This window comes from Lissotriton vulgaris, chromosome 12 (assembly GCF_964263255.1).
Source record: "Lissotriton vulgaris chromosome 12, aLisVul1.2, whole genome shotgun sequence".
Lineage (NCBI taxonomy): Eukaryota > Metazoa > Chordata > Amphibia > Caudata > Salamandridae > Lissotriton > Lissotriton vulgaris.
The window spans coordinates 196,320,895-196,340,559 of record NC_141700.1 but is presented as its reverse complement, the minus strand read 5'-3'; positions in this window follow the sequence as shown (position 1 = coordinate 196,340,559).

Below are 19,665 nucleotides of genomic sequence, written 5' to 3'. Positions count from 1 at the left end.
TCAACATCGAGAAGGCACTAGGGAAATTTGAGAGGGCCCAAAACGATGCATCTACCAGTTTGTTAAAAATATTGAAAGCACCAAATTCGACTACCACTTTCATACCGGCAAGTAACTCTCTTAATCCAATTCGCACCAAAAATGCAAGGGCCAAGAAAGTCCCACAAAATACCGCTACCAAACAGCCTCAGCTCCATTGTCAGGGTGTTACAGCCCCTACTAAATTAGTAACAAATCCACACGTAGACGACAACACACCATTGATAGTGGCTACAATCCCAAGCAGTGTCCCTATCTTACCTGAAACTGAAAATGACGAAAGCGAATGGGCTGCTGAGGGCTCCCCTGCCGAGCTAGTTAAAGCTGACACAGAGTCCCGGCGCCAGACCAAAACTCCAAACCTGACCACAACTATAAATACAGCAGGGGAAATACCGTTAAAATCAGCGGTAGCTAAAAGAGCCCTTCATATAAACCTCCCTCCTGAATCCAACCCATGCACCATTGTTATGATTGGTGTACCCAAACTAGTCGGGGAGAGGTCAGAGACCCAAGAGGAATTAAAAAATAAGGTGAGCCACTGGCTATCCACACATAGACCGATTCCCCATGATATGAACGGTCAAATTTCCCATGTGAGGAGGGTAGACTGGGTGGGCACTAGATTTAAATCAACTGAGGGCGACTGTATTGTGGTTAACTTTAGGGATAGTCGCGTGGCTAGTTTTATTAGCAGCTGGAAGGGTGGCTTGACAAATAGCCTGATCCACACGATGAACCTAAGTTATTTCTATCCATCTAATGTTTCTGGCCCAAATAAAGTTCAATCCCAGTCGATCTACGGGCAGGGGGGATGTTTGAACCATCAGTCCACTATCAACCAAGGGTAACCCCATGGTACCATGGTCAGGTCATCACAACGGACCTTATACATCAAAGGCAGGAGCCACCATGGGAGAGTAGGCTTAAAAACTATCCCTTAACATTTCACGAGAGAAGGGAGTTTTTACCCCATATACACCAACAAGATTACTCATACCCATATCATTCAAACATGCAATACGGGGTTCCTATCTCAAATAGATTTGATGCCTTTTATGCTCAAGACCACTTGGATGAGATTGACTGACTAACAGCACTCTCGCCCCTACCTGCCCATTGGGACTCCTCGCAATGCGTAGTTCCACCTAATATATTAAAAATTGTTAAACCAGCGAGTGCACCAGTTTCCACACTAGAGTTAGACATAATATGTATAGCAGAGCCTCTAGGACACTGTCCTGAGAGCCCGCTCTTACAAAATGGGTTGATTTCATCACATCCTATCACCAAAGTTTATAGCCCTGCCCTCACTGAGGACAATCGCTCGCTTCCTATCAGCGAAGCGCATGCAGTCGTAGTGACAGGCCGAGGCAATCAAGTTCCATCTTACCCCTCAAACCTGGCCCAGGAAACAGGATCAGGCTATGAGGCACCCAGCATTATAAAATTTCTATCTTGGAACATAGCTGGACTGGCTGTTAAGGTAAAGGATCCAACCTGGGTGGCATTTATAAGGAACTATCCCGTATTGTGCCTGCACAAAACGTGGCTGGAAGAAAATAATGTTCATATTGAGGGCTACCAGAGTTTCTTTTCACCAGCAGCCCGTCGAATAGTGGTAGATCATAGGGGGGGCCTGGTAACATATATTAGCCTTGCACTTATTTGCCAGGTCACCAACAGACAACCTGAAAATAGAAACATTCAAGTTTTGGAGCTTAGGAGCGGTAAAAGGGCACTTACCCTGGTCAACTTCTATAATGCAGTAACTTCACAAAGGGAGTGCAATATCCTTCAGTTACATAACTTTCTGAAAGTTAAAGCGGCGAGTTTGCCCCGAAATATACTAATTGCTGGTGACTTTAATGCACATCCCTGTGGCAACCCAGAAGTGACATCCATGGGCTCCCTAGGTTGTAATAAAAGGTCAGGATTCCACTTTGATCATTCCATGCGTGGCACGCACGTCAACAACCTAATTGATGATATGAACCTAACTGTTGCTATGTCCATGACGGCGGATTCTTACATCTTCGACGTTCCCACTTCACATTTTACTTTCCATTGACCTTGCAAATCTAGCCTCTGACTTTACAATTCAAACAAGTATTCACAGCGATCACAACCCTATCTCCATTGTAGTGGGAGCAGGTATTTTTGAGCAGCGGAAGATGCGCAAAGGCTGTGGGGCTCTAAAGTCGATAAATGGAAATCGCCGACTGAAATGGTCAATGGTGAACAGTGACACTCTGTATAGCTCAATTAACACCAGTTGCGGCCACGAACTTGGACTTTGCGTCTCTCCAACCACATCACCTGAATGACCCTGGTTGCTTTTTCTACTGTGGTACAAAGAGTTGGTCAAATGTTAACTGTACCAGTGAAGGGTCAGTCCGATTGTCATCCAAGATGGTTTGACCAAGCTTGCTCCAAGGCCGGACGAAATCTTAAAAAGGCTTTAAAGACTAAACCAAGGGACTCTGTCCGCATTAAAATTCTGCGAGCTAAATATAAGGCAACTCTGGCATCTCGGAAGAAAGAAGTAAAAGCACGCATTTGGGAGTCTCTGCTCAACCCTACAACCTTGGGTAACAGCTCAAAGTTTTGGAACATTATTAACAAACCACTGTTCGATGATCCTAGTGACTCAGTGCTTGGCACTAATATACCCGAGGAAGAGTGGGTCTCCCATTTTAGTTTAATTTTTAAAAGTGATGAGCCACAAGTTGAATATGTCATTATAACTCCTGAGGAAGTTTCTTTGTGCTTTACAGTTTAGGAGGTAGAGAAGGGGATTCGGGGTTTAACATGTAATAAGGCTCCTGGCCCTGACGGCCTTCCCCCTGACCTATTTAAATCCAATATCCACCTATGGGCTCTGGTCCTTACTGCAGTGGTTAATGCAGGAGTATTAACTGGGTGCCCAAAATCTTGGGGGTCTTCAACCATAGTACCTGTATTTAAGAAGGGTGACCGAAACAGTGCAGTATGCTATAGGCCTATTTCCCTGATTAATTCAGTTGCTAAGGTAGTGGGGGGTATAATTCTAAATAGGCTGGTAGCACGGGCAAACGATAATAATGTAATGTCGCCAACTCAATACGGGTTCAGACCAGGTCACTCAACGGTCTCCCAGTGTCTGAATTTGTATTTAATTAATGGCAAATATACTATGGCTAGAAAAGGTACTGTCCACATGGCCTTTATGGACTTATCGTCCGCCTTTGACTGCGTTGACAGAGGCAGGCTTTGGGACGTCCTGTCAAAAATGGGGGTCGAGCAAAACCTGATCAATTTTCTGGCTGACCTTCATTCGGACACCAGAGCAAATGTCCGCTACACCCAAGACATGAAAGTAACCAGGGATATTAGGATAAATCGGGGGGTCAGGCAGGGGTGCATTTTAGCCCCGTTTCTTTTTAATCTTTATATTAATGAATTAGAGGAGCATCTTTTAAAAACAGCCACAGATTACCCATACGCGGACGACGACGTCCTAATTTCTAGAACTGCAATTGGCCTCCAAACCTTGGTAGACTCTTTTTTTGTATTTATGAACTCCCGAGGCCTGAGTATTAATAACTCGAAATCATTTATTATGAGGACAGGATCAGGCTCTAGAAAGCTTTACTCCTTCTCAGTAAATGGTGAAAAAATACTGACAACAAAGACCTTTTCGTACCTTGGTGTTCTTTTTGACCATCATTTAACGTGGGCACCTGTGGTACGAAAGAAGAAGGGTGAGGTAGTGCGGGCAAACGCAGCAATAATAGATTTTGCAAGAAAAATGGGAAACAGTCCGGTGGCTGCTCTGTTGAAACTATACCAAGCTAAAAGCACTGCCGTTGCGTGCTACGGCAGTGAAATATGGGGCTTTATTCCCCTAGGCGATCTTGAGGTTATTGAAAATAACTTCTTAAAACAAATATTAAGGTTGCCAAGGGGAACGGCTAACTTCTCCGTCCACGAAGAACTAGGTATGCCCTATCTGAGCGACAGAATAGCTGCTAATCCCTTGCTGTGCTGGCTAAATTGCTGGCTGAATGCAGACATACCCCTCACCCAAAACATCCTTCATGAAGCATTATCATGGGATGTAACCTATGTGAAGAACACCTTTATGTCATCTAGGAGCCTTGCATTACCTGCCGTGAGGGGAACGGCTGAGTGCTACATTGGGTCCCGCACTCCAACGCTAGTGTCCACGCCGTGAGGGAAACGGCAATTTCCAGCAGCGGGTCCCGCAGTCCAGCGCCAGTGCCACCGTCGCCGTGAGGGCTGGGACTACAATCCCCAGGTGCCCCGGCGGCTGTGGCGCAAAAGTGACGAGACCAGAGCGCCCGGAGGCGCGTAAAGGGAGAGGAGCACCGAGCGCTCATTGGGAGCCTTGCATTACCTGCCGTGAGGGGAACGGCTGAGTGCTACATCGGGTCCCACACTCCAACGCTAGTGTCCACGCCATGAGGGAAATGGCAATTTCCAGCAGCGGGTCCCGCAGTCCAGCGCTAGTGCCATGGTCGCCGTGAGGGCTGGGACTACAATCCCCAGGTGCCCCGGCGGCTGTGGCGCAAAAGTGACGAGACCAGAGCGCCCGGAGGCGCGTAAAGGGAGAGGAGCGCCGAGCGCTCATTGGGAGCCTTGCATTACCTGCCGTGAGGGGAACGGCTGAGTGCTACTTCGGGTCCCGCACTCCAACGCTAGTGTCCACGCCGTGAGGGAAACGGCAATTTCCAGCAGCGGGTCCCGCAGTCCAGCGCCAGTGCCACCGTCGCCGTGAGGGCTGGGACTACAATCCCCAGGTGCCCCGGCGGCTGTGGCGCAAAAGTGACGAGACCAGAGCGCCCGGAGGCGCGTAAAGGGAGAGGAGCGCCGAGCGCTCATTGGGAGCCTTGCATTACCTGCCGTGAGGGGAACGGCTGAGTGCTACATCGGGTCCCGCACTCCAACGCTAGTGTCCACGCCGTGAGGGAAACGGCAATTTCCAGCAGCGGGTCCCGCAGTCCAGCGCCAGTGCCACCGTCGCCGTGAGGGCTGGGACTACAATCCCCAGGTGCCCCGGCGGCTGTGGCGCAAAAGTGACGAGACCAGAGCGCCCGGAGGCGCGTAAAGGGAGAGGAACGCCTCTCGCCCCGCGAGTCGCGCGCGGGAGAAGCCCGGGACAAGGGCGGGCCCTCTGTGGCCCTCAGAGGCACAAGGAGGCCGGGTCGGGCCACCCCACTTGGCTGCTACTAACTTGAAGGTATTGCATCTCAGCACTATTGATTCTGACTTTGCACTGTCGTTATACCATGTCCATCTGGGAGAAGCTGAATGCATTGTGTGGTACTAACTATGTCCAGAACGTATCTACCCCCCCGAAAGTGGTTAGAGATGTTGATGATACCGACAATATGTTCACTAGTCCCTCAGTACAACCTTCCAACTCACCACCAATCTTGCCGACTGGGGCGGCTAATAAAACACCTAACCCAGTATCACCACCTCAATCAACCCTACTGGCACAGATCGAACAATTGTTTTTTACTGCACTATCACCTTTGATTACTAAAATCAATAAGCTGGGAGATAGGTTAACCAGCATAGAAAATAAACTATTAAGGAACCATACCCCAACTGGAACAACGGTCACACCCACTCACCCTATTCTCCCCAGCAACAATGAATACTTCAAACCCTCGACACTTATGGAAGTTCATACCTCAGAACCCCTAATTTCTCTACCTATGCCAAGAAGACGGAACAGTATCATTAATCCCGTACCTGTACCCCATAGATGTCCTAGGCTCGCACACGAAAGCAGGAATCGGATCAACCTACCTCCAGAAGCTGCCCCCTATGTGACTGTTCTTTCTGGGGTCCCGGCACCTAGTCAGGGCAAATTTGAAACTCATCAGGACTTGTTACACAAAACCATCTCCTGGCTAAAACAACACAGGCCATTGCAACCTGCTTTAGATGGCGGCATCTTGAGTGTTAGGAGGGTAGGGTGGCAAGGCACGTCACCCAAAGACATCCCGGGCGGCTTCATTCTAATTAAATTCAAGTCAACGAACATTGTCCCTTATTTGCGATCCTCCCAACCTAGGGAGGGAGATGGGCCTATTCGCATCTGGGACTTGCACGACTTCTATCCCGCCCCCCGACCCTATCCATCCCCCAGGCATAATTCATGGTAAAAGGGGTCGTGAGATGGCCCTATTCACATCTGGGACTTGTACGACTTCTATCCCGCCCCCCGACCCTATCCGTCCCCCAGGCATAATTCATGGTAAAAGGGGACGTGAGATGGCCCCATTCGCATCTGGGACATGTAGGATTTCTATCCCGCCCCCCGATCCTATCCGTCCCCCAGGCAATTGGCATGGAATCATAAATCATGGTAAAAGGGGACGTTAGGAACCCTGTCCCAATAACCACTACCCTTTTCCCGATTACTGCATGTACCTTTTCATTCACCTGAAATGGACAAATTAATTTTAGTTTGTTTTAATAGTTGGTTTTTCTTTTTATTTTGCAAATGCTATGTCGAGTTATTTATACATGTTTGTATTTCTTTGCTGCTTTTATGGTTTTAAACAAAAGCCGAATAAAGCTTATTTTGATTTGATTTGATTTGATGTCATCTAGGTATTTAGCTAGGGAGGAGGCAGAGCTTAAGAAAGACAGTGTGAGGAAGCATGTTTTGACAAAAACCTGTCTACAAATGGAACCCTATTTATTTTGGCCCATATCTGGTTATGAACGCTTCTTGTTGTCAAGGTTTCGTTTTGATTTGTTTCACCTACTGCTAGCTGTACCAAGTGTTGCCAGCTTGCGGCTGCGACAGTAAGTCTCCGCAAGATCTGGCACACTTTTTATTCATTTGCTCTTATTATACAGTACCTCGTAAATTATTTTTAAAACCTCTTCTTAAACAGCTGAATTTTGCACAAATCAGACCAGCACTTTATTACCTTCAAATGCTAAACTGTGACTGTACCATGTTCGTATGCAGCTTCTTAAAGTTAGCACTCAAGTTTAGAAAAAGTATGGAAGGTTAATTAATTATGCTACTGATAGTTATATCATTTTATCTAATTGTATATTTTTAATTGTATATTCCGCTTGTGTCCTTCCCCTTTTGGCAAAAGTGTTTTTTTATTACAATTTTATCTGTGTCAAAATGTTTTGTAATGTACTTTTATGATTGTCAATGCAAACAATCGAATAAAGATATTTGACCTTGACCTATGGACCAGGATACAACAATCTTTTTTGGGGCTCTTCAATGATTCCCTCACTATCATTCTCCAACAGTGCCTCTCATCTTCCCATATCCCCATTGTCACATGTATTGCATTTATTTTGTAACACCTCTATTACCAGTGTAGGGTGTCAGAGCACTTTACATCACACACATAGAGAGACAATGATTCATGTGTGTGTAAATCAGTGTACAGAAAATGCTATGTAAGGCAAACGGACTACAAGGTGTAGGATTCACATGTCATCTACACTGGTAGGCATTTTATAAGAGTGCTTGGTCTGGAGAAGCACACTCTGGATTCAGAACATGACATAGTAGTTAGCATTGAGTTTAATATTAAAAATATATTTCTACTCAAGCAAACCTTTTTAGAACCATCATGATAATTGAAGACTAGGGAAAACACAACTTACTAGTACCATGCTGTTTCTATGCAGCTCTTTGATGGCAGTTCATAGATCACTGTGCTAGATTATGATTGTAACTTATGAAATGCAAAGTAGCAAAATAATCTATGTGACAAAGGCAGTAACCCACTGAGCTATGCACATAAAATACTGCTTATTGAAAGCATGGTAACACGTTCTTTGCAGCAGGCATATTAACCATCTGCTCTCCTTAGATGAGTTAAAGTTACCACTGGACAAAACTCCCATCTCTCTCCAGCAGGAACATTAATCACTGGAGTTATCTTGATACTTTCATTGTTGACCAAAACCTGATGATCATACATGGAATTTTGCAGTGCTTTTAAAACTGCTGCCCACACCCCCTCAGAATGTGTCACAGACCCCTGGGGGTCCACCGGCCACAGTTTGGGAACCACTTCTCTAGAGTTCTCCTCATGAGATAATGCAATTAAAATGTAGGACCCATTAGTCATGAGGTAGCATGGTCAATTTATGTGGCCTTTAACCTTCACACTACAGGCTACTGTCTGAAAGAATACATGGAGTCCTAACAGCATGATGCGTGGCTAAATTCTTCAGGTTTTCTGTTCAGGAATTCACCTGTATTTCAGGTGATTAAGGCAGTATGTTCCTTCTTACACTTCCAACTGACTTTCTCGCTATTATTTCACATTGTTCATTAAACCATGCAGTTCTTAGTTTACATTATTTTCATCAGCTTCACTCTAGAAGCAGTAACAGGGTTTATAAATGGCATGTATCCAAGAATATGGTTAATAAACTAGAGGGAGCCCAACTAATGTTTTAAGGAGTAGTGATTAGGCAGAAACTCACTGTTACTCAGTACCCAAGTTCAAGAATCTACTCAACCAGGTTGGATTAGAATTTCCTTACTTAGATGGGTTTGTTGGAATGTGTCCATGGCATCTTCCCTTAAGGCGATTTAAGCTAATATGCTTCGTAGTATGCAGAATATAAACTATTCTTGCAGGTGTGTCTGCACGGTCTCTGTGGGTGTACGGTGGGTGAGCGTGTGAGATCTGGTGTTGTCTGACATACTGTCTTTTGTGTTCTCTTTTTCTTTTGATAGGAAGAAGACACTTCTCTTTCCATCCAGTGGACATTTAAGTATATATGTTCCTGGTAACATGTAACTCTGTATCAGTACATTTATATTATTCTTCACTTATACACATCAATTGTAGTTGCAGTAGCTGTTTCTCTGTCAAAGGTCCTGAAGAAAGCTGAGCAAATTGCTCTCATAGCTGAAACATGTCGACCATACTGCATAGCGCCATTGAGTAGTCCTACTACTTGGCGTGTTTTTAATCTTTGACACCTGGACTTCTACCATAAACGTTCTTCGACGTCCTGGTAGTCAATTTTACTTTCAACATTTTTTTGAGCACTGCACTTTGTCTATTCACAACACCACACGGTGTCACAACAAGACTATTTCTTGACAACCCTTCCCGTATCGACACTATATGGTCGGATTTGGGATAGGATGACCAGTGACTCCCATATGACGTAAACTCCACCACATGGGTGGTCTGATGGGAATCACTTTAGCCTTTGTGTGACTAATAGTCTCCAATTTCAACAACGCTTTGTCTCACACACTCGCCACTAGTGCCTCACGGTCGCTATTGCAGTCACACACCATCTGTAGACCTTGTCTGCTCTTTTGTGTGTTTGTTACCTTGGCATAGGGGAGCGAGCAGAAAGGTCAGTAAATATTTCCCCTCGACCCTCCACACACCTGTTTTGTTTTTTAAATCTTCCCTTAAGGCACTGAACGTCCAGTATCTTGCTGTGGCAGGAAATCTTGGCATTTCCCTCTAAAAGTCCCAGAAACAAAGAACCAGAAGATAATCCCAAAAGGGGAGTGGGAGAACAGTGCCTGCACACCATCACATAATTTACCCAGATGCATTGTGGCATAGTCAATGCATAAGAACACTCAGGGCAAAGTCTTTAGTATTCACTGTTGGTGCAGTCAGGGCAGGATATCTCTAGACAATTGTTTCTAGATATTTGTCCATCTTCTGTAGGGAGTAACAACCTAAATTTGGGGTGCTGTCAATGCTGCTTACGTTTTTCTTAGGTTTCTGTACTGCTCCCCTAGATCAGGTGCATCCCAATCAGGTTGTCAGCCCAAAACCTCAAAGGAGCCAATCACAAAACTTAGGAGAGAGCACATTGCCTGGAATACCTGCAAATATTTGCCCAGATGCATTGTGGTAAATGCTGTGCTAATAACCATCACTTTAGTGGAACATTTAGTGTTCACCATTGATGGTGCAGCCAGTGCTGGATATCTCTAGATAGATATTTCCGGATGATTGTCCTTCAGTAGAACATAACACCTTAAATGTCGGGGTGCTGAGGAGACTGTGGGCATAGGTAATTCACTAAACTTTAGATGGCGAATGTCAGTGTTTTTCTTCAATCATAGTTCTTATGTCATTTCAACACCTAACTATTATGTCACTTTAACTTTTGTTTTTTCCAGGTCTGCTTAGCTGAAATATGTTGTGTGAATTTTCTACACCAATTTTCACCTGATTGACAGCCCCCTTACTGGCTGGAACTGTGAGTATTACACAGTGGCAGACCCCATTGTCCCCAATGTCGGGGTGCTGAGGAGACTGTGGGCATAGATAATTCACTAAACTTTAGATGGCAAATGTCAGTGATTTTCTTCAATCATAATTCTTATGTCATTTCAACACCTAACTATTATGCCACTTTAACTTTTGTTTTTTCCAGGTCTGCTTAGCTGAAATATGTTGTGTGAATTTTCTACACCAATTTTCACCTGAGTGACAGCCCCCTTACTGGCTAGAACTGTGAGTATTACACAGTGGCAGTCCCCATTGTGTAGATATAGTTAGGTCAGTCTTTCCATAGGTAAACCACGTTTTGTTTCTCTAATAATTGTTGTGCTGTTTACAAAATCGTCATGAAATATTCCCCAAAATAAGTCCATCTACCCCAGCTTCTTCCTGTAAAGCTTTATGGTGATTTGTCAAGACGGGCATGAGAAAAACTAAGGTTCAAAAACATATTTTCCCAATGCCTTTTTTTTGTAGGCGAAATTAGACAATGATACAGCCAATCTGTCTGAGCAGAATTACACCAAATTTGCAGAAAACTAGATCTTTATCTGGAAAGTGTGTTTTTTGGGTTTGGTGTAATTCTGTTCAGCCATTTTATAGGTTCAGGATTTATAGAAATCTGTTGCAGCATTACCCTCATGAGAGTTCCTCAGGACCACATGGCAAAATAAATAAGTTCTGATAGGTTGAATCCTCGGGAGCCCCACAAGACTGATGGATCTGATTGGCAGACACAGCATGACGAAAAATGTTTTGGCTGCCATTACAGGACATGGTAATTTGGTCCTAATGTCCTAAATCTAAATGATAAATAGTATACTGGGTGGCTGGGTAGAGGAACCCTCACTTCTTTGCAGTTTAAGGGGCGATCCTGAAGGGATCCCCATGGGGACCAATTAAAAAAGGGGGCTGCTTTGGTTCTTAAATGAGCATAAGAGGACTGGATTTAAAGTTACCATAATACACACTAACGTAGCCATGGGCCTACTACACACAACCTATACCTTGTACTGAAGCTGCATAGCATCATTCCTCCACAAAGTCACACCACTTTAGGAGTTTAGGCACCCACTGCACACACCCTTCACCCTATACCAAAATATTTGTGTGTAAGCAATCATTCTGGTACAATTAATGAGGTTTGAGAGGCAAAGTCCCTGCAGCACACACCCTTTGCCCTGTAGCAGACCATTTGTAGGTAGGTGATCATTTGGGCAAATCCAATAAGATACGAGTCGCCAAACTCCTACTACACCATGTACAGAAGACCTAAAGAAGAGCCCACTCCTTCCAGAAATCCATGAACCATTAAATGTTCAAGCCCCTACAACACACACTGCATGCCTTGTACAGAAAATGGCATGGAGTCCTGTTTCCTTTAGACACCCAAGCTCCATTTGATGTGAAGGCTCCTACTACGCACACCCTACGCTTTGTACAGAAGACCTCATGGAGAGCCCACTTCCTTCAGGCATCCATGACCCATTAAGTGTTCAAGCCGACAGTATACACTCCCTTCGCCCTGTACCAGACCATTTGCCAGAAGGCTATCTCTATGGCACAGTCAATGAGATGCGAGTGACCAGGTCCCAAGAACATACAGCATTTGCCTTGTTCCGAAGTCATAAAGCAAGACCCACTCTTTTAAGACACCAATACCTCCTTAGGTGGCAAAGCCTCTACTAAGCACACTGTACCCCTTACAAAGAAGAGTTCATGGAAAGCCCATTCTCTTTAGACATACATGGCCCATTAGGTGTTCAAGCTCCTACTACCCACACCCTTCACCTTGTACAAACATCTTCCAGTAGAGCCCACTCCCTTCGGATAGCCATGTCCTATTATGTGGCCAGATCTCTACTACGCACAGCCTATGCCTTGACAAGAAGCCTACTCCCTCCATATATGCAAGCCCCACTGCAAACACACATAGATAGATACACACTAGCACAGACACTAAGCCACATATATGCTCTCTCTCTCATTCACACAGATTTACACACACAATCATACACGCAGTCACACACACATAGACACTCACAAACACATACAAAAATAATACACATTCACTCTGAAGCACGCACAAACATTTGCATACTCACACAGAGAACAAAATCCACACACTCTGACATTCACAAACACACACACACATTTTCTCAGATAATCACACACATTTATAGACACACTCTAACACACACATATACTGACACACACATGCAAAATCATGCACACACTCACAGTCTCTTTCAGACTATAAATATATAGAAACATAAAGATGGATACATGGCAAACAGCAAGATAAGAATCCTTTCTTGGATTTATTTTATCATTTTTATACTTTCTTTGATTTGTATTGTTATTTTTTTAAAAAGGGAGTTGAAATTAAACAGCAAAAAAAGGTATCTAAACTGCAGGTTACAACCCAAAAATATGACTAAAATATTTTGTGTTACACTTATGTTATAAGTTTGTTGTGTGCATAGGTTAATTGCTCTTCAACCACAACTGTAATTCTGCATGCCCCATAGTAGATAAATACTCACTTGTATTCTTAGATATCTGTGCTGCTGATGTAGATGGAGGCTTCCCATATTGCTCCCTCTGAGCTAGAGCCCGCTGTTGTGGGTGAGTGGCTTACATGTGCTTCTACGTGCTTGTGGTACCATGTGTCAAGTCAAGTCAAGTACACTTTATTCGATTTGTTAAAAATCATAAAAGGCATAAAACATTGACATACATACATTAAAGCATAAAATACGTTTTCCAAATTCGATACAAAATCCTTGTAAACATGTGCAATACAATTGATCAAGAGATAATCCGCACAAATTATGCACTTAATTAAAAAATACTTTATGATACTTTCGGTGGCACACTATGTGACTTTATTCTAGTTGCCGCCACTAAAAAATTGGCCACACAGAATATGATGCTGGTGCTGTTCAAGGACTGAAGAGAAGCTAGAGCCGGCCTCACACGAATGAAGCCCGCCTCACTCAATATAGGCAGCAAGAATTTTTTCCTTATGTCCGAGAGGAACCCGCAAAACATAATAAAGTGCATGGTGTCTTGTGGTGAGAAAGTAAAAGGTGGGTCCCCTTCTAGTTTGGCCCATGATTGATAACTACCCAAATAAAAGTGGATCAGGTTGAATCTGAACTTGGTCAGTAAAAATCTATGGAATAGCCTGGAAACGATCTTAAGGTGTGGCTCAAGTGAGGGGAAATTTAATAACATAATGCGATCGAACTGTAGGTTTCAACAATTCCCGTTCCTCCCGGGCCAATCTGGCCCCGTCCATAAACTGCTTTTTAATCAAGTTAATGTCCTCCCTCCTTATGCTAGATGGTAATAAAAAAGAGTTCCGGACGTCCCAACTGTCCAAAGGTTTTTATCAGGAAATCCAGCCAGGGCACTTTTTTACCGTGTTCTAATGACATGACATCAGTCAGGATTTGAAGATTGAGGGTTAATTCCTTATTAAGCCATGTCTTTGTCATGTTTCGTGGCGCTTGCCGTTCCCCGCCATCCCCACTAAACACACACAGAATTACCGGTATACTCACTTCCCGGTCTAGTCCTTGGCAGCTGACCTTAGTCAATATAAAAGAGCAATTCCCTTGAACAAGGTCATTACATAAACACCATGAATAAGAAAATCATCATGGAACAAACCCTGCCCCCTAGCTGGCCTGAGATATATATGTAAATACCTGGCCTTACATTATGCTAGTAGGTTACCCCTAGAAACCAATATAGGATGCTCATGAACCAATACAAAAGACAGATCCTTTATTAAAACTTGTGTCAGATCTGAAAGGCATAATGTGTTATAACTGTGTAGTCTCTTATGATGTTATGAAAACCTGCACCTAGAGATGGATTGTGAATATTAGTCAATCAATGTGAACAATAGAGTCTTTGTAAAAATGTAAACAGGGTTATGTTAATAACGAGTTCATTGCCATGTTACTGATTCCAATGTGTATCGATCTTTTAGGAACCTATGTACACTACAACAGAAATTTACTCTTTGTCTTGATAAAGGTGGATAGAAGTTCAACAAACCACTGAAACGCGTTGACGCCCTAGTACAGTGTGATTCGCTGCTCAAACACCGTTGTTGACATAATAATATCCCAATGTGCATAACACCGGTGTTTCAAAAGAATAACAGAACACACACCCTGTATTGCACAAATTGTATGTCTTACTGTTGTTTCTGTCTGTTTTCAGCAATACTGCTGGTCAATATTGAATGTGGATTCTTATTTTACTGTTTTTTACAACCTCTTTTAATCTGTGCCAAGCAGCCAACTATGTTCTCTGCTTTTTTAATTTTACTGTATACAATACATTCTGCCAGTTTTTTTACTCCTAATTTAGTTGTTATAGTTATTGCTTTTTTCTTATTCATGGTGTTTATGTAAATGTAAGGGAATTGCTCTTTTATATTGGTTGGTGAACCCCATTTACCTTGACTTCAGTTAAGGGGTACCTCTCCTATTTTTACCTAGCTGACCTTAGTCTACAGAAGCACTTCTGGGGGAAATGCTTAAACATCGCGTTTCCCGCCGGCTCCGTGCTTCTTTCTAGATTCTCCTGAGACGCGATTGGTATTCCACGGAGCTGAGACGTGTCAGGAATCAGCTGTTCTACTCCGCCCTGGAACGCTGCTTGTTTGCTTTCCTCGCCGCACTGGAACCCAAGTCGAGGTATTGAACTTGTCCCCGACCTGTGAACCCTTGCCGCGCAGGAGCGCTTGTTGTTTGTTCTATGTGTACTGCGCAGGAGCGCTTGCTTGGTTTCCTTTGGTTTCGCCACGCTGGAGCGCTATCCAGGGCAGTTCGTTTTCTGCCTACACTAACCCTTGCCGCGCAGGAGCGCTGTACAGGGGTTTAGGGTCTTTGCACAGGAGTGCTTTACTTTGGGGTTTTTCCTCACAGTTGTTTTGTTTCCCCATCACGAAGGAGCGCTGCTTTGGGATATAGCTCCACAGAGCTGGAGCATTGCTCATAGCTTACGTTTGCCTTCCAGGGATGCCACATTTTTTAGTTGTGACTAAGTTTAGGTTTGTGCAATACGCGCAGGAGCGCTTTGCCTTCTGGTTTGACATTTGATGATTGCACATTGCGCAGGAGCGCTTCTCCTTTCGTTTTGATTGGGTACTTTGCGCTGGAGCGCCTCACCTTGGTTATCCTTCTTTGGAGCTGCAATGACTTCTGGGTGCCGTAGTCTACAGAAGCACTGGTGAGTTCCCAGAGGGAAACTATTTCTGTGTGTGTTTTAGGGTTGCTCCGAAAGCGGGAGGCGTGGTTCTTTTCTGATCTGGTTCTTTCCTGGTTTTCAGTTGGCACCGAGATAACCCGCAAGCTCCACACCCACACCAAGCCTCTACATCCTTTTCTGGCTCCCTTCCCTGCGTCCATCTCATCCCTGCTGGGTCCTACATTCCACAAGGGTCAGGTGGGTACAGGGGCAGGTGCTCTTGTCGTCTCTGCGGAATTGCTTCACAAGCAGAGGTAAGTCTTGTGGGGCACCTGACAGAATTCAAAGCCCACGATAACTATTCCACCCAGACGACATGGGAGACCCGGAGGTTACCTTGCAAGACATAGCAGTCATGCTGGCTGCCATGTAGGCTGAGAACTTCAGTTTACGCTATGACATGACAGCCCTACAGAGCCAAATGGCAGCTGGGGTCACCAGTCCTTGGGGAACCACCCCTAGCCCCAGAGTCAGACAAGAAGGTCTGTTGAGACTTCCGTCCCTATCAGGCATCGAACCGAGAACATGACTATGACCTTTGCAAACCACCACGTCGAGTCCATCAGCTTTGACGTCATCGACGCCCCTCAATTCAAGGTTATATTGGGTTTGCCATGGTTGGTGAAGCACAATCCCTGCATCGATTGGGTGTCCAGAATCATACACCTGGATTGGGAACACTGCTGTAGGACCTGTTATGCGAAGGACGACCTACTAGGTGCTCGCTCCATACAAGCACGCTCGCTGCCATTACAAGGCATGGGGATGGTTTCCCAAGCAGCCATACCGGAGGAACATCAGGACTTGGTGGAAGTGTTCAACAAGAAGGGAGCCAACACTCTGCCACCACATCGGTCATTCGACTGCCGAATAGACCTGATCCCCGTTGCCATGCAGCAGAATTTATTCCCTCACAGAGAAGGAGAACATCCACCTTTGATCCTATCTGGACGAGTATCTGGACATCGGGTTTATTCGTCATTCCAGGTCTCCGGTTTCCTCTCCTCTTTTCTTCGTGTTGAAGAAGGAAGGTGATCTGAGGACCTAAATAGACTTTAGATCGATGAACGCCATCACCGTGAAGAATCGGTACCCACTACCGTTGATCTCCAACCTCCTGGATCAGGTAAAAAACGCCTCCATTTACACAAAGCTCGACCTGCGGGGTACTTACCATCTAGTCAGAGTCCGAAAGGGGGACAAATGGAAGACCGCCTTCCGGACGAAATTCGGTCTGTTCGAATACCTGGTCATGCCTTTGGGACTCTGTAACGCCCCCGCAGCGTTCCAGTTCTTCATCGACGAGGTGTTGAGGGACTACATAGACGTCTTTTGTATTGTCTACATAGACGATATCTTGATATATTCAAAGACCATCGCAGAACACGTGCAGCACGTGCGTGCCGTCCTCCAACAGCTGGGAAGACACCGTTTGTATGTGAAACTGGAGAAGAGCGTTTTTCACGTCACCTCTGTTGAGTTTCTGGGGCACATCATCACTCCGGCAGGCATCCAAATGGACAACAAGAAAGTAGAAGCCATCGTGTCTTTGCCTACCCCAGAGTCCGTAAAAGGGGTCCAAAGGTCCCTAGGTTTTTCTAACTACTGCCGTTGATTTATCACAGGCTTCTCCAAGATGGTGGTTCCTATTACACGCTTGTTGCGCAAAGGGGTGCGTTTTGGTTGGGATCAGAAAGCAGACAACGCCTTCCAAGAACTAAAAAGGCATTTTACCATAGCCCCAGTTCTGGTGCATCCTGATACCGAGCAGCCCTTCATAGTGTTATCACAAAGAAGCACCAGCACAGGACAGCTGCATCCAGTGGCCTTTTACTCCAAGAAACTCCAACCTGCTGAACGCAAATACACCGTTTCTGACCAGGAGCTCCTAGCAATCAAGACAGCATTCGAGGAATGGCGCCACTTCCTGAAAGACGCCAAACACACAGTAACCATCTACACAGACCACAGGAACCTCCAGTTTCTACGTTCAGCACGTGCCCTCACAGCCCGACAGCATCGATGGACCCTATTCTTCAATGAGTACTACTTTGTGATCACGTTACGACCCGGGAAAGAAAACGCCAAAGCGGATGCCCTTTCGCGGTTAGACGAATCCGTCGAGGATGCCGAAAACGCCGAGCCTGTTTCCATAATATCGAGAAACACTTCTAAGGCGTTTTAGCATCCGCAGACTTCATGACCCAGGTGAAAAAAGACACAAAGCAGTCTGATCCAGTTGTCCTGGCAGAGAGACACGAAGGTGTGACTTGTGTAAATGGGTTGCTGTTCAGAGGAGAACGGATGTGCCTGGGGTGCCTTGTCAGAAAAGAGCAATTCGCATGTGCCACGATCATGTACTCTCCAGCCAACCTGGCTATCACAAGACGCTCGATCTCGTACAGAGACAGTTTTGGTGGCCAACAATGGTGACCGACACGAGAAACCATGTGACAAACTGTGCCGTTTGTCTGCTAGGCAAGAACAGGTCAGAGCCTTCTGTTGGTCTTCGGCGTTCCATTCCTGTGCCACAGTATCTGTGGCACACCATCTCCATGGATTTTGTGGTCGAACTCCCGCTCACCAAGACTGGTCACACCACGGTTCTCACCATAGTGGACCACCTCTCCAAGTTGGCGCATTTCGTACCCTTGGTGAAATTACCCACAGCAGCAGAACTGGCCTTGGTCTTCGTGCACGAGGTGGTTCGCATCCATGGCATTCCATCAGTGGTCATAATGGACCGGGGATCGCAATTTGTGTCCCGCTTCTGGAAGGAGGTATGCAGGATACTCGAGATGGACGTACGCCTGTCCTCAGTGTACCACCCCCAGACCGACGGTCAGGCCGAAAGAACAAACCACACCATGGAACAGTACCTCCGTTGTTTGCTGCTTATGGTTGAGAAGGAATGGTCTGAGGTGATATGGATGGCGGAATACGCGTATAACAACAGCAAGCATTCGGCCATCAGCATGTACCCCTTCTTTTGCCTCCACGGATGTCACCCTCGCACCACTGCCTGGGAGGAACCCCTGGACAGCCAGTTACCAAAAGGAACGGTCTTATCATGATTCACTGCGCAGACTCTGGCAGCAAGCACCGTTTGAGTTGGCCAAGGCGAAGGGCACCTACAAGGCGCATGCTGACGCTCATAGACAGAAGGAACCCGAATACCGCTTGGGTGACAGGGGGTGGCTTTCCATTCGGCACCTCAATGTACATGGTCCCAAGAAACTGTTGCCCCATTTTGTGGGTCCCTTTGTCATCGAGAAGGTGGTCAACCCCGTGGCTATGAAGCTCTCTGTTCCTCTGCACATGAAGATACACCCGGTCTTCCATGTCTCCCTTCTGCATGCGGTCCGTTCGGGCAGCGCTGTTCCCTCTCCTCCTTCCACAGTGGGGGTGGAGGACCATGTTGAGTATGAGGTCAGGGCAATCTTGGGGTCTCGTCGTACCAGGGGTAAGCTATTCTACCTGGTGGACTGAAAGGGGTACGGTCCGGATGAGCGGTCTTGGGAACCCTTATCCCATGTATGCCATGCTCCCGTTCTGGTCCGTGCTTTTCATCTGAGTCACCCTCTGAGCCCCCGCCCTGCCTCCCCTTTCTGAGTTCCAGGGGTGTTGGGGGGATCTGTTTCGAGGGGGGGGGTACTGTCATGTTTCGCGGCGCTTGCCATTCCCCGTCATCCCCGCTAAACACACGCAGAATTACCGGGACACTCACTTCCGGGCAGAAGTTGAGTCCCAGTCTAGTCCTTGGCAGCTGACCTTAGTCTACAGAAGCACTTCCGGGGGAAACGCTTAAACACTGTGTTTCCCGCAGGCTCCGCGCTTCGAATTCTTTCTGGATTCTCCTGAGACGCGATTGGTATTCCCGGAGCTGAAACGTGTCAGGAATCAGCTGTTCTACTCTGCGCTGGAGCGCTGTTTGTTTGCTTTCCTCGCCGCGCTGGAGCGCGAGTCGAGGTATTGAACTTGTCCCCGACCTGTGAACCCTTGCCGCGCAGGAGCGCTTGTTGTTTGTTCTATGTGTACTCGCGCATGAGCGCTTGCTTGGTTTCCTTTGGTTTCGCTG